The sequence below is a fragment of the Narcine bancroftii genome, unplaced genomic scaffold, assembly GCF_036971445.1.
Source record: "Narcine bancroftii isolate sNarBan1 unplaced genomic scaffold, sNarBan1.hap1 Scaffold_166, whole genome shotgun sequence".
NCBI lineage: Eukaryota > Metazoa > Chordata > Chondrichthyes > Torpediniformes > Narcinidae > Narcine > Narcine bancroftii.
In genome coordinates, this window is record NW_027211901.1 from 1,445,352 (window position 1) to 1,460,883 (window position 15,532).

The following is a 15,532-nucleotide window of genomic DNA, read 5'->3' on the forward strand; positions in this document are numbered from 1 at the left end:
TCAAGAGGTTCTGCAGTCTGTGTGTCAAGAATCCCTCTGTACCTCTGTTTTTAGTGGGAATCCTTCAACCCTGAAGTTGTGCTCTCTCGTCCTTGACTCCTCTAACATGGGAGATAATTTTACCACATCTACTGTATCCAGGCTTCTCAACATTCGAAGTGCTTCTTAGGACCCCTACCACTCATCATTCTTCTGAACACCAAGGAGTATAGTCCAAGATCCATCAAACCTTCCTCATATATTAATCCTTTCATTCCAGGAATCATTCTTGTGAATCTTCTGCAATGCCAGCACATCCTTTCTTCAATAAGGAGCCCAAAACTCTCTCCGCTACTGCAGGTGCTGCCTTGCCAGTGCCTTCTTAAGCCTCAACATCACATCCCTGCTCTTATATCCTATTCTTTGCGATATGAATACCAACATTCCAATCAGCTGATTGACCACCAACATGGAAGTTAACCTATGGGGCATCCTGCACGGCGATGCCAAGGTCCATCTCCCCCAGAATTTTGAATGTTCACCCTATGCAATAATAATCTGCCCTTTTATTCCTTCTCCCAAAGTTCATGACCAGACATTTTCCTACTTTGGAATTCACTGGCCTCTTCTTTTTCCATTCTCCTAATCTATCTGTCTCTCTGCAGCCTTGCTGTTTTCTCCCAGCTACCTGCTGCTCTGTAACGGGTGAAGAAAAAGAGATGGCCCCCAGAATTGTTTCCCAGCATTTCTGCACACCTGCAGAAAGCCACATAACACAGCAATTGCCTTCTGGTCGTTCCCCCTGATAGTACAGATTCTAACACCAATGTGTATCTGTCCAGAGTGTACTGTAGGATGACTGTGATTGGCTGAGAGTGTAGCCACACCTACTGGCAGGTCTTAAAGGATTTCTCCTAGCCAGACCAGGTCATTCTGGACTGGTCGACCCACTTATGATATGCTCCAGTCTTTTAGTTAATAAAAGTCTTGGTTTGGATCAACAAGTGTTTGGTTCTTTCGACGCACTCTGCAATGTTCCCCCTTCCTGCACCTTTGCTCTCTGAGATGTGTCACCAGCAGTGTCCTTTCCTTCTGTTCCTCAAAATAGATACTTTATTTTCATATTTCAATATGTGCGCAACTCGGAGTTCACAATATTAGCCAAGAGCTGTTAAAATTCCCGGGAAAACATTGCAAATTATAAAATCTTCTCAAACAATGAAAAACCATGTACAAAAGTGAAAACAGTGACTCCTGGTGGGCCAGGTAAAAACTATCGGGAGATACATAAAAAGGTGCCTTTTTAGAATCTTTTTCTGCTCATGTAGAGAGGGTTTTGAAGGTTAATTGGAAACTATTTTCAGAGGCTTGGACTTGGATGAATTTGTACGGACTGAATGAAGATGATGTTCACTTTGTTCCTGATGCATTTTTATATTTGAATCAATCAATGAGAATATTATGGTTGGAGGAGATTTTAATTGTTGTTTGGATCCGTTGTTGATTAAATCTCGAAAAATTGTGAAAAAAAAACAAAATGGCGAAAAGAATAACTGAGTTGATGGGGGATTTAAATTTAGTGGAAATATGGGAACAGAGGAATCCGACCGAAAAGGATTTTTCCTTTTATTCTGCACGTCATGATTCGGTTTCAAGAATAGTTTTTTTTGGTATCAGCCCATTTGCAGGGTCGAATCAGACAGGCTGAGTATAAGAGTAGGATTCTGTCAGATCACTCATTATTGTTAATTTCACGTAGTATCGCAGAGATGGTGGAAACCTGTTATTGTTGGTGATTTAATGAAATGTTGTTAAAAAAAACCTGAAATTATTACGCTTGTAAGAGATCAGATTAGGTTTTTTTAGAAACGAATAAGGGATCAGTTCAAAGTAATTTTATGTTATGGGATACTTTAAAAAAGATATTTACGAGGTCAAACTATTACTTACACAGCAAAAGTGAAGAAACAATATATAGCAGAAATTCAGGACTTAGAGAAAGAAATTGCAACATTAGAGAAGACATTTCAGAAAAATTCAACTGAGGATAATAAAATACAGTTGTCCAAATTGAAGCTTTGTTATAATACAATTGTGAAAAAATAATTCAATGATGGAAACAGCTCTACTATGAGTTGAGGGACAGAGCACATACGGTTTTAACTTAGCAATTGGAAACTGAACAAGTGCCTAGAATGCAGTTAGGAGAAATTCAGAGATAACATAAACCACAGGATATTAATGATGAATTTTGTACATTTTATCGGGACTTTATCTGAAGGGAATTCGGATATGGAGCAGATTGATTGTTTTTTGTCAAATTTAAATTTACCTTTATTAGAGGAAGAGGATATTAAGACTTTGGATGGTTCATTTACTGATTTGGAACTTAAGGAGGCGTTACAATCTATGCCAAGTGGAAAATCACCTGGAGAAGATGGATTTACATTGGAATTTTAGAGAAATTTTTATGATTTGTTATTTCCGGAATATTCTGATGTACTGAAGCTCGCCACTGATACAGGTTTATTTCCAGAATCGTTTTCAAGGGCATTAATAACACTCATCCCAAAGAAAGACAGAGATCCATTAAAAGTTGTGTCATACAGACTAATATTAATAAATAATAATATTGAATGTAGATTACAAAATTGTAGCAAAGGTTTTAGCAAACAGATTGGCTAACCTTTTACCGCAATTAGTACATGTGGATCAAGCAGGATTTATCAAGGACAGGTATTCAGCTGATAATATTACTAAATTAATTACAATAATTAATGCTTCAAGACAACTCAACCAGACAATGATATTAGCGCTAGACGTGGAAACGGCTTTCCACAGTGTGGAGTGGAATTTTTATTTAAGGTGTTAGAAAAATATAAATTTGGACCACTCTTTACCAGTTGGGTTAAGGCATTATATACTAATACTCCTGCTCGGGTGGTGACAAATGGACAGATTTTGCAGGCATTCAATTTGTTTAGATCCACTAGACAGGGTCGTCCGCTGTCACTAGCCTTATTTGCATTAGTTATAGAACCAAGCAATTAGGCAAGAAATGAATATTAAGGGAATTACAATTGGTGGGCAAGAGTATAAAATTAATCTGTTTGCAGATGATGTGTTGATATATTTGTCTCAACCTAAGAATTCTTTCGAACCATTACAAAATTTGTTGAAAAGATACGGGGTAATGTCAGGCTATAAAGTAAAGTGAGATATTACTAATATCAGATGGAGATTATTCAGATTGTAAACAACTTATGAAGTTTAAATGGTCAAATAAAATTATTTGGGCATAATAATGGATAAAGAGTATCAAAATTTATACAGCTTAAATTATGTACCATTATTAAATAAGATTAAGTTTGATTTAAATAGATGGAAGGAGTCACTGTTAACACGGGTAAATTGTATTAAAATGAGTATATATCCACGCATTCAGTATTTGTTTCAATCTATTCTGAGTGTTATACCGGGAAAGTTCTTTCAGGAATTAAATAAAGCAGATTGTTTCTTTCTATGGAAAGGTAAGTTGTCTAGAGTCTCTATGCAAAAGTTGACATGGAGGTATGTTTTGGGAGGTCATCAATTCCACATTTTCAAAATTATTATCAAGTAGCACAATTAAAGTTTATGAATAGATTGTTTGATATTGACCAACCTCCGATGTGGGTGAATGTGGAGATGGATCAAATACAAGAAAGAACAATACATTATTTTATATATAAATGGAATCCTCTGCTTTTGCAGTAGTATCAACTGACAGTATTGAAACATTTGATAGGAGAATGGTATAAATGGAATCAGTTTATAGGATCGAAAGGTAAGATTTCAGCTAAGACACCATTATATCAGAATCAGACAATTTCATTTTCTATGAATAATTCTTATTTGAAAGATTGGGAATCAAAAGAAGTGATATTATTGGAGGACTGTTTTGAAGTAGATTCACTTCTTTGGTTTAATAGACAGAGAGAAATTTGGAATATCACAAAATACTTTATTTGCTTACTATCAAGTACAAGATTTATTATTAGAATGCTTTGGTAGAAATTTTAGTATAACCTGGTCAAATGAAATTTGAGAGATTAATTGTTGATAAGGGGAAAGAAGGGATTTGTTTCCGAAATGATATGTTATTACAAGAAAAGATGAAAAAGGTAGATATATTTAAAATAAAGGATAAATGGGAGAAGGATTTATGTGTTCCTATTTCTGTGGATGAGTGGTCTTACATGTGTTTGGTTAGTGTTATGAAATTAATTAATGTACGATATAGTTTAGTTAGTTATAACTTTCTGCATCAGTTATATTGAACTCCTGAAAAACTGACAAAATATGGATTTAGTGGGTCAGATTTGTGTTTTTGATTTGGTGATCAGACAGGTACTTTTTTTATACTCAGCGTGGGAATGTTTAAAGTTGAAGCCCTTTTGGTAAAAAGTGATTAAATTTTTGCGAGTTCTTTTCAAATAGATTTATATGTGGATCCATGGGTATGATTACTGGGATACATGAATACAATTATGGCAAATTTACGCTTGGAGAAACCTCAAATTGCATATATTCGTTTAGAATTAGCAGTGGCTAGAAAATGTATAGCTGCAACTTGGAAAAATGATGTCGAATTGAGTATTTATAGATGACACAATGAAATTCAATCATGTATTTACTTAGAGAAAATAACGTATAATTTGCAAAATAATTATTCTTTTTTTATAAAGATGTGAAGTTGGTATTTGGAATGAATGGGTTGAGATGTTAAGTAAAAGCCTTATACGTGTTGCAAGATGTAAATGGATGTCACACCGTAACAGTCTGTTATGAGACGATGCTATTGAGTTTTTTAATATAAGCTTCGTAGGGGTGAGGGTTATAGGGGCTGGGATAGATTAGAAGGGGGAGGAGGGAGGTGGGAGGTAGTAGAGGGTAGTTTTAGATTAAACTTTGTATTTTTTCTTGGTTCTGTAAAATTCTTAAATAAACTTCCAAAAAAACTGCATCGAGATAAATGTCGAGCCAGGCTCATCCATTGAACAGAAGACAACATTACACATCAATTGCCTTCTGGTTTTTCATCCACTCTACTCCAAACCTTACAATTTTGACTCCATGGGTTTCCTCTGGGTACTGATGTCCTCTCACATCCCTCAGGTAGGTGTAAATGGCAGCTTGATGATTGATGTGGATTGTTTTATATTTTAAATACAACATCTATATTGTACATGTAATGGCAATATCATTCAAAGAATTAGACTCCACTACAAAACTGGGAGGAAGGATGTGAACCTGAAAGATTTAGTTATGGTCACTGATTCTTAAATAATTTGGTGAGAGGACACACACATGGATATCGGGATGAACCCAGGCATGAGAGGTTTCAGAAAGGAGTAGAGAGTGTTCTTGATCAATCAAGAAATTTTAGAGATCACCCAGTAAATGTTATGAGAAGGCACATGAGCGCGCGATGCCATAAAATGAGTTACGTTTATATTGCATATTCGGTTAATTTTTAACTTAGACATACAGCACGGTAGCAGAACATCTCATGCCCTGAAGCCATGCTGCCCAATTTACACCCCATTGACCTACACCCCCTGCACATTTTGAATGGATGGAGGAAACCAGAGCCCCTGAGGAAAACCCACGCAGATACAGGGAAGACTTTCAAACTCTTTATAGACAGTGCAGGACCCGAACCCAGGTCCGGTCCCAACCATTGGTGCTGTAAAGGTGTTGTGCTAATTTCCACACCAACCATGTCATCCTTTAGATGCCATCTTATTCAGAATAAAGAGTGTTTACTCTTTCTTTCCTTTAACCATCTTGAACACAATGGCAAACTGTTTCATTAACCTCAAAAACTATTGATCAGAAATAATCTATAGAACACCGTCAAACCCATTAACTGAAATAAATTAAATAGAAGGAAAAAAGAAAAAAAATTAACTGCTAAAATGAAAAAAACCTAAAAATTAGGTCTAATCCAACCTCTCCCTCTAATCAAAGTTACCTTATGTAATGAAGAAAAGAAGAATAGTGTAGAACCACTGGTAGCCCCCAGAGAACAGGCGATGAATGGCCAAACCACACATTTAGTTCCTCCAATTGTAGAAAAATTCTAGGAATGTGCCCCATTATTTCATCAATTGGAACTTTCTATCTTTAATATAAGATATGATTGTCTCTAAACTTAAAAGGACATTACATCATGTAATCACAGTGTATGAGTCGGGGAAGAATCATCTTTCCATTTCAATAACATTGCTCATCTGGCTATTAACGTAGCAAAAGCTCAAAATTTTTTCTGAGCTGCCGACGATGGTTTATCTGGATCACGAGAAAAACCAAACAGAGCAATTTAACGGACAAGTTCAAAATTGATCTTAAGAACCATTGATAAAGTTTGAAAAATGCCTTTCCTGAAATTCTCTAAGTTTGGGCATTCCCAAAACAGAGGAATTAAAGAGACTTGGAAAATTTTAAATTTCTCACATAGTGAATCAACATCTGCATACAAGCGAGATAGTTTCAGTTTGGACATATGTATTCCTGTACCACCTTAAATTGTAAAAATCAATGCCTAGCATAAAGTGAAGAGTCATTAATACAATTGAGAATAGAATACCCAGCTACTTCTGGAAATTTTATATTTAAATCTCATTCACAACTGCTCTTAATCTTGGATTTTAAACCCAATACATTATTATAAGTACATGCTATTAATCCACCATGAACATCAAGCCGTAAATTTACAAAAATAGATGAAGAATATTAGTCTTAGAAATTCACGGAAAATCCAAAATCTTAGATTGAAGAAAATGTCTAATTTTTCAATGTCAAAAAAGAGTGATTACTAAGTTCAAAATTTAGTTGATAATTGTTTGAACGTGGCAAAATTAACTGAAATAAAGGGGTCATTGAAACTTTGAATACCTATTCTATAACATCCTTGAAATCTACATCCAACAAGGATGGTGGTAAAAGATGGTTATCTATCATAGGGTTGCCCAATGAAAAACCATTTAGCCCAAAACAGTTCCTAAATTGGCCAAAATTCTCAATCAGTTTTTCAATCATGGATTATGTGTCAAATTTGGAAAATGGTAATATTGTAGAACTTTTTTGGAAAACTGTAATTCCGTCATGGCCCATGAAGGGCGATTCACTGATTTTTCCAAAATTATCTAAAGCAAGCCTGATCCAAATGCTATACTCTTTCCATTTATTACATTCCCAGCAGAAGTTGGGGAATTACAACTAGTAACAAGGAACTGGCTCTGTTATCCCCTCTTCACACAGGCCGTAAAGTTCATAGTTGGAGCAAAGGTCTATCTTGGATCAAATGAACCGATAAAAACAGGATCCAAAGCAAGATTTAATTTGTTATTTTGGCCCAGTATTTAATGGCAGAAACTTGCTGAGCAGAGAGGGCTTTTATAATAGATAGATAATATTGAAATATTACAGACCTGAAGGGCTTTTATGTATTCATTAAATAAACAGAAAAGGGTTTAAAATAATCAGACAATAGTCCAATTTTATAAATTAGATCAGGGTATTATATTATAAGCCCAAAGTTAGGGTTGTACCTAATGGACAAATGTCCTCAGCATTCCCATGAACCAGGTGTAGTGGGCAGGGATGCCCATTATCTCCAGCTCCCTTCGTTTTGATTCGAGAACCGTTGGTGGAAGATATTCACTGAGATCCAGACATTAAAGGATCGTGGGTAAATAAACCAGGAAGAAGATGAGATTAATCTATTTGCAGATGATGTCCTGATATGTTTGACAGACCCAGCAATTTCATTGGTAACACTACACTCTAAACTGGAAGATCATGGGAAGATCTTGTGATATAAAAGGACCAAAATAATCAACTTCCACGTATGTAAAAGGGAATTAATCAGGTGAAACTCTGGCCTGTGGTAAATCTGACATTTGTTGTTGTCCAGGTTTTCATTCTCTCTGTAAGTCACAAAGATATGAACCCTCATGATTTCATTATTAATATATTTAAGCACTGATGTACTATCAGGCCAAAACTCAGAATCTGCTAACTCCATCTGTAATTCTCTTCTTAACATAGTGTCCATTTTGCTCACCGTAGTAGCAGCAGTCAATTCCATTCAAGGTCTGGTGACTGACTTTAATGGAGTAACTCTGGCTTTTCCCATTATAAATCCACCATGTACTCACACTTGGTTTTCACAGGACTCAGTAACTGACAGGATCAAAATCACCTTCACTACATCAGCAAAATGGTGTAACAGCAAACGTGGCCACTCCAAAGTCTGTTGACTTCAAACGTCCAAGTATTTGAAGACACTCAATCCAATTTCTCCAATCTTGTGCGATGGATTCTGAGATAGTTTCATCCCATCCAAATTTTCTTCTGCACAATTCTTGAAGAATTTTCTTTCATTGAATATTTTATTTAAATCAACATATATATATGAAAGTTATAACAATTAAAATCAAATCACAATGTTACAGAGCTTACAAATATATGTTGATAATATATAAAAAAGAAAAGAAAGGAAAAGAAACTAAGATACTACTGTAGCGGCAGCTACAACCAGACAGGTTGAGTTCAGTGAGCAAAAATTCCTTTATTCAGGTTTGCATGGCTGGTCTTATGCTCCCAGCCCAGACTTGGCTGAGAAGCGTACCGGGGGGTCACGTGGGCCGCAGTTCACGGGCTTCTGAGCCTGGTGCCGAGGTAGGGGAGAAACCCGCGACGGTGCCATTTTGGACGGCTGCCCCACCGCATGCATGACATGAGGGGCTGGATCACATGCCTAATGGCATTCCGCCACACAGCCCCCCCAGAACCGGTGCCAATGGCCTTTTTTGTCGGGCAGCCTCGCTTCTTGGGTTGAGCCGCGACCACTGGCTCATTGGGGTTGAGGTGTGCTGGCTTTAATCTGTCCACAGTAAACAGTTCCCTCTTACATTAATGTCTGGTGTGAAGGTGGATCCTGAATGCTGGATGACTCTGTACAGCCCTTCATACAGTCTTTGAAGGGGTGCTGTGAAGGGTCTCATCTGATAAAAACATACTCTGCGGAATACAGCTCACTGGGCTGGTAAGAGGCGCGTGTGCCATGTCTGGGCGGTGGTGGGGGTGTGAATGACTCCAACTGGGCCCGGAGATGGGAAGTAAACCATGCGGTGCCTGTTGGAAGTTGTGAGGTGCATTGATAAACTCACCAGGCAGGGCTAGTGGTGCACCATAGACCAGCTCAGCCGATAACGCCTGCAGACCTTTTTGGGTGTCGAGTAGATGCCCAGGAGTACCCAAGGCAGGTCATGCACCCAGTTGGGGCCGGTGAGGCGGGCCATAAGTGCCGACTTCAGGTGGCAATGCAATCGCTCGACCAGTCCCAGTCTGTTGGTAAGCTGTGCCCAGAGTGAAGAGGTGAACTGCGTGCCACGTTTGCTGGTGAGGTGGGTCAGCATGCCGAACCAGGCAATACAATCGGTCAAAAGTGCTCGGGAGCAGGAGTCTGTGGAGGCTTCTCGATAACCTCAGGCCAATGAGTGGTGCAGTCTACCACCGTGAAAAGTTAACGGTTACTTCGGGAAACGGGTAAAGGGCTGACAATGTCCACATGTATGTGGCTGAACCATTCTCGGACGTGTTCAAAATCCTGCACGGGCACTCTGGTGTTCCAGTGTACCTTGGAAAGCTGGCAATGGATGCAGGTTCTGGCCCAGTCTGCAATCTGCTTTCGAAGACCGTGCCAAATGAAGCATTCTGCCACCATATGAACCTTGGACCTGATGGAACGGTGGGAAAGGTCGTGGATATGGTGGAAGACATGCCTGCACCACTGCTGGGGAACCACTGGTCATGGGGTGCTCATGAAGACATCGCACAGGATGGTATAATCACCGAGAAGAATCGGAAGGACCTGGAACTGCTGGCCCGTGATGGCCGTCCTGAAGGCTTGCATCTCATCATCGGACTACTGATCCGGGGCAAGCTGGTCATAGTCTAGGCAGCGTGTCAGCGACCACATTGTCTTTCTCCGCCTTGTGCCAAATGTTGATGGTGAACTCCAACACAAAGGACAGGTGATGCTGTTGGCAGGCCGACCAGGGATCTCTAGCCATAGCGAGAGCCTGAGTGAGGGGTTTGGGGTGGGTATAAATGGTGAAAGGCCTCCTCTCCAAGAAATAGTGCAAATGAGGCACAGCAAGGTACATGCCCAGCAACTCATGGTTGAAAGCACTATACGTGTTCTGGCGGACGATGAAGTTGGCTAAAGAATTCCAGTGGTTTTCACTGTCCATTAACCTGCTGCTGCAGGATGGCACCAACGGAGGTGGCAGAGGCATCGACGGAGAGCAACATAGGAAGGTCGGTGTGTGGGGGGACGAGTAGGGTAGCCTTCACGAGGGCAACTTTCGTGGCCTCTGGAGTCCAGGCGTATCTTGTTCTTGGCCGCGATAAGGGCGAAGAGTGGCTGCATGATGTGTGCAATGGCTGGAATGAATCGGTTATAGAAGTTGACCATACCTGCAAACTCTTGTAGCTCCTTGAGGTTGTTTGGGCGTGGAAACTCTCTGATTACAGTGACCATAGCAGCTGGTGTAGCTCTTTCGGTCGTGATGGTATGGCCCGGGAACTGCATGGACTCTTTTCTGAACTAGCATTTGGCTGGGTTGATCATTAGGCCGAATTTGGCAGTTGGGAGAAGAGGGTGTGCAGGTGAGACTTGTGTTGTGCCCAGTCTCTGCTGGCGTCAAGAATGTCATCCAGATAAATGAACACAAAATTAAAATCCCTGCGCACCATATCCATGAGGTGCTGGAAGCTCTGGGCGGTTTTCTTGAGCCCAAATGGGATGCATAGAATTTGAACAAGCTGAAGGGGGTGATGATGGTCGTTTTGGGGATGTCCTTGGGTGCAATGGGATTTGATGATACACGCGCACCAGGTCGACCTTGATGAATACCCTCGCGTCATGCAGATTGGCTGTAAAGTCCTGAATGTGAGGGATGGGGTAACGGTCAGGTACTGTCATGTCATTAAGCCATTGATAATCTCTGCAGAGATGCCAGCCACAGGAGGCTTTCGTGACCAGGTGGAGCAGTGAAGCCCAAGGACTGTCGGAGCGTCGAATGATCCCCAGTTCCTGCAGATGCGAGAACTACTCTTTCGCTATCTGGAGCTTATCCGGCGGGTTTAACAGTAATGTACAATAAACTGTATCAGATTCTGTGACACCAGGTTCACAATGGGGAGAATATTTAACAGTGATATACGGTAGACTTTGGTAGATAGTGTGACACCGTGTTCACAGTACAGAGAAGGTTTAACAGAGATGTACGGTAGAATAAGGCAGATTCTGTGACTCCGGGTTTACAGTAGTGAGAAGGTTTAAAAATGATCTATTGGAAAATATGGAAAGAATGGGAAAAAAGTTGAATTGACGCAAAGTCTTCTCGATATTGAAGATCCGGAACAATCATTGGGACTGGAATCACTGGGTTGAATGTTTTTGTTTCAATACTTTGTGAAAGTCTGACTGGGGGAGTGGCTGACACTGAGTCCTTTAGTCACCTGCAACTTGTGGACTTTACCACACCCAGATTTTTAAGGAGCTACTACTTTTGAGTAGCTCATTTGGGGATTGATTTTTCTCTTTTTTTTGGAATCTTTTAAATAGGTGGGGATTAGAATACTGTGAGATTTAGAAGGGGAGCATTATTTTATAATAGGATTCACATTCGTGGGAAGGTTTAACAGTGATATACTATGAAATGTGTCAGATACTGTAACACCAGGTTCACATGGGAATAAGGTTTAACGGTGATGTATGGTATGTTGAGGTAGATAATGTGACACCAGGTGTACAGTGGGGAGAAGGTTTAACGGTGATGTATGGTATGTTGAGGTAGATAATGTGACACCAGGAGTACAGTGGGGAGAAGGTTTAACGGTGATGTATGGTATGTTGAGGTAGATAATGTGACACCAGGAGTACAGTGGGGAGAAGGTTTAACGGTGATGTATGGTATGTTGAGGTAGATAATGTGACACCAGGTGTACAGTGGGGAGAAGGTTTACCGGTGATGTATGGTATGTTGAGGTAGATAATGTGACACCAGGTGTACAGTAGGTAGAAGGTTTAACAGTGATGTAAGGTAGGGCTGAGGCAGATATAGTGACACCAGGTTCACAGTTGGGAGAAAATTTAATGGTCATGTACGGAAGACTGAGGCAGATACAGTGACACCATGTTCACAGTTGGAGAAGGTGCAAAGATGATGTACGGGAGAGTGAGACACTTATTGTGACACTGGGTTCACAGCAGTGAGAACGTTGAACAGTAATGTCCGATAAACTGTGTCAGAAACTGTGACACCAGGTTCACAGTGGGGAGAAAATTTATTGGTCATGTACATTAGACTTTGGCAGATACTGTGACATCGAGTTTACAGTAGTGAGAAGGTTTAACAGTGATATACTATAAACTGTGTCAGATACTGTGACACTAGGTGCACAGTGGGTATAAGGTTTAACATTGATGTACGGTAGACTGAGTCAGATTCTGTTACTCCGCATTTTCAATAATGAGATGGTTTAAAAATGATATACAATAAACTGCGGCAGACACTGTGAAACCAGGTTTACTGTGGGAATATGGTTTAATGGTGATTAAAAAAATGAACTTTGGCAGATAAAGTGACACTAGATTCACAGTGGGTAGAGGTTTAATGCTGATGTATGGAAGACTGAGGAAGATATTGTGACACCGGGTTCACAATGGGGAGAAGGTTTATCAGTGATGTACGATAAGCTGTGGGAGATACTGTGACACATGGTTCACAGTAAGAAGAAGTTTTAATGGTGATGTCAAATAAACTGTGGGAGATAAAGTGACACCAGGTTCACATTGGGGAGAGGTTTAATGGTGATGTACAGAAGACTGAGGCAGATACTGTGACACCAGATTCACAATGGGGAGAAGGTTTAACAGTGATGTACGATAAATTCTGGTATATACTTTGACATCGGTTCATATTGGGGAGTACTTTTAACGGTAATGTATGGTAGAGTGAGGAAGATACTGTGACACCATGCTCATTGTATTGTTCATTTATCTTAATTACAATATCTAATTTATATGCTCATTTCTTTTTGTGGCAACTTCTAAACATTCCATAAACTTCAATTCCAATCAGATTTTGTTCATTTAAATAGGTCACCATTAAAAGCCAAAATCATTTGGTCTCTAAAGTACGCCTCACAAAATTAAATTCTTTACTTGGGTTTGGTTGCAACAGCTCTTCGGTTTGCTTCATTATTTTTTCAGTCCCTCGTTTTGTGTTTTCTTTTTTGCCTGTTCAGCTTCACCAAATGGGCATCCAACTCTCTCTTCTCAGCTTGACCCAACGTCTCCTCTGTAAACTTAAGCAAACCAAGGAGACCAAAGTTAAAATTTTCATGTTTGCATTTTCAAAAACAAAAATGGCGCTGTGACTTGCAGTTTCACATCATAACCCCACTTGCTAAACTTGCAAGCAACTGCACCTCATCCTACAGCTGGAAAATTGCAATAGAACTGCTTGCTTCAAGCAAAGTTATTATTTGACTCTTTAATAATTTTTTGTAAATTTCAACAGACATAATATCATTTAACTGTTGTTTTTGTGTCGTTGGAAAATTACCTTTCCATTCAATCAGATTTAGAGTTTTGAGTGCCGTATTTGAGAAAAGATGTGCTCCTGTTGGGGAAGGTTCAGAGATGATTTACTGGAATGATATCAGCAATGAAAGGGTTAGTGCATGAGGAACATTTGTCGACTCTTTGACTGTACTGGTTGGAGTACAGAAGGATAAGGGGGACCTCAGAGGCATTTCAAATGCTGGATGGCCTGGGCAGAGTACATATGGCAACGATGTTTCCCATGGTAGGGGATTCTAGAACAAGAGAGCATAATTTCAGGATAAAAGGGTGTTGATTTAAAACAAATTTTGTCAGTGGGTTGTGAATCTGTGGAACTGAGGTCATTGGGTTTATTTAAGGCAGAAATTGACAGGTATTTGATTAATCAAGTAATCAAGGGTTAAGGGGAGAAAGCTGGGCAGTGGGGCTGAGTGGAAGAATGGTGGAACAGACTAAATGGGCCTACTTCTGCTCCTATATCTTGTGATCTATATCCTGCGGAAGACAAAGACAACCTCTTCTGCATCATGGTTTTATGTTATGTGAACCCATTTCCAATTGAATCCCATGTTACAAGTGGCCCACACTCCTCCGGAATGTTTGCTCTCATGTTATGCCATTTTAGCCAATTCAATAAGATCGCTAAAGACCGCTGCGTTTCTCTCAATGCAAATTCTACATTGACAGGACTACAGCTACCTCATTTTAAAAATTAGTATCGAGCAGCTCAAATGATATTTCTTGGTTCTTTTTTGAAAGGGTTAAAATAGAATCAAATAAAATAGGAGAGTGAAAAGCAGAAGAATTTATATACAAGTGGGAATCGAAATTAATGGTTGGTGATAAAGATACACCATTGTTGAAACATTTAATTAATATATGGAATAAAATAAATGATGAAATTGGTGTAAGTGGATGTACATCACTCAGAATAGCTTTGATTCAAAATCATCGTATCTTTTTCAAAGGATCATCAATTTCTGGATAGATGGTTTCGTAAGGGGATTAGAAATGTGGAAGATGGTTATGAAAGGGGTCAATTAATGTCATTTGAGCAACTGAGAAATAAATATTGTATAACTCATAGCAATCTTTTTTTCTATTTCCAACAAAGAGCATATTTGAAGGATAAGTTAGGACCAACCATGTTGTACTGAAATAGAAATTCCTTCTTGAGGAATTGTTAAAAAATTACTTCTATGATGTCCTGTTTATTACAATTAGGAACTTTTAAATGAGGAGTTCATGAGTCAAGACAAAGGTGGGAAATGGATCTGAATATTGTATATGATTGGCTAATATGGGCAGATCCATATAAGGATCTCAATGTAAGATATAAATGAGTTCAGTATAATTCTTTATACATCAGTCATATATCAGATGTCAGCAAGGATTTTATCTGAAAGCAGCACCTGGAGTCAGGTGACTCAGGCAGTTGGATTTGAAAAGTTCTACAGGAAGCTGATTTGGCAATAGAGATCATGTGATCCAGGGGAGTTTATTCATTCACTTCAACTCAGAAGTCTGGAACTATTGACCAGAGTTCCACACTGCAGCAGTGAGGAAGGAATTCACAACTAGTTTTTCTTCTACAGCTACTTCTTACACAAGAGAAAATGAATAGAATAAAATCAGAATTATCAGACCAATGTTTTAGGTGTGGTAAAGGTGTAGCAACTTTCTTGCATTCAACTTAGCTTTGTCCTAATGCAAGATCTTTTTTGAGGAGAATTACAGATTACAGAACAAATTACAGGAGTTGTTTTTCCGCAAAAATCCAACTTTCTATTCATTAGGAAATATTGAAGGAACAAGGCCCAAATTAAAACTATTCATATATCAATTGAAATTTGTTAAATTAATATT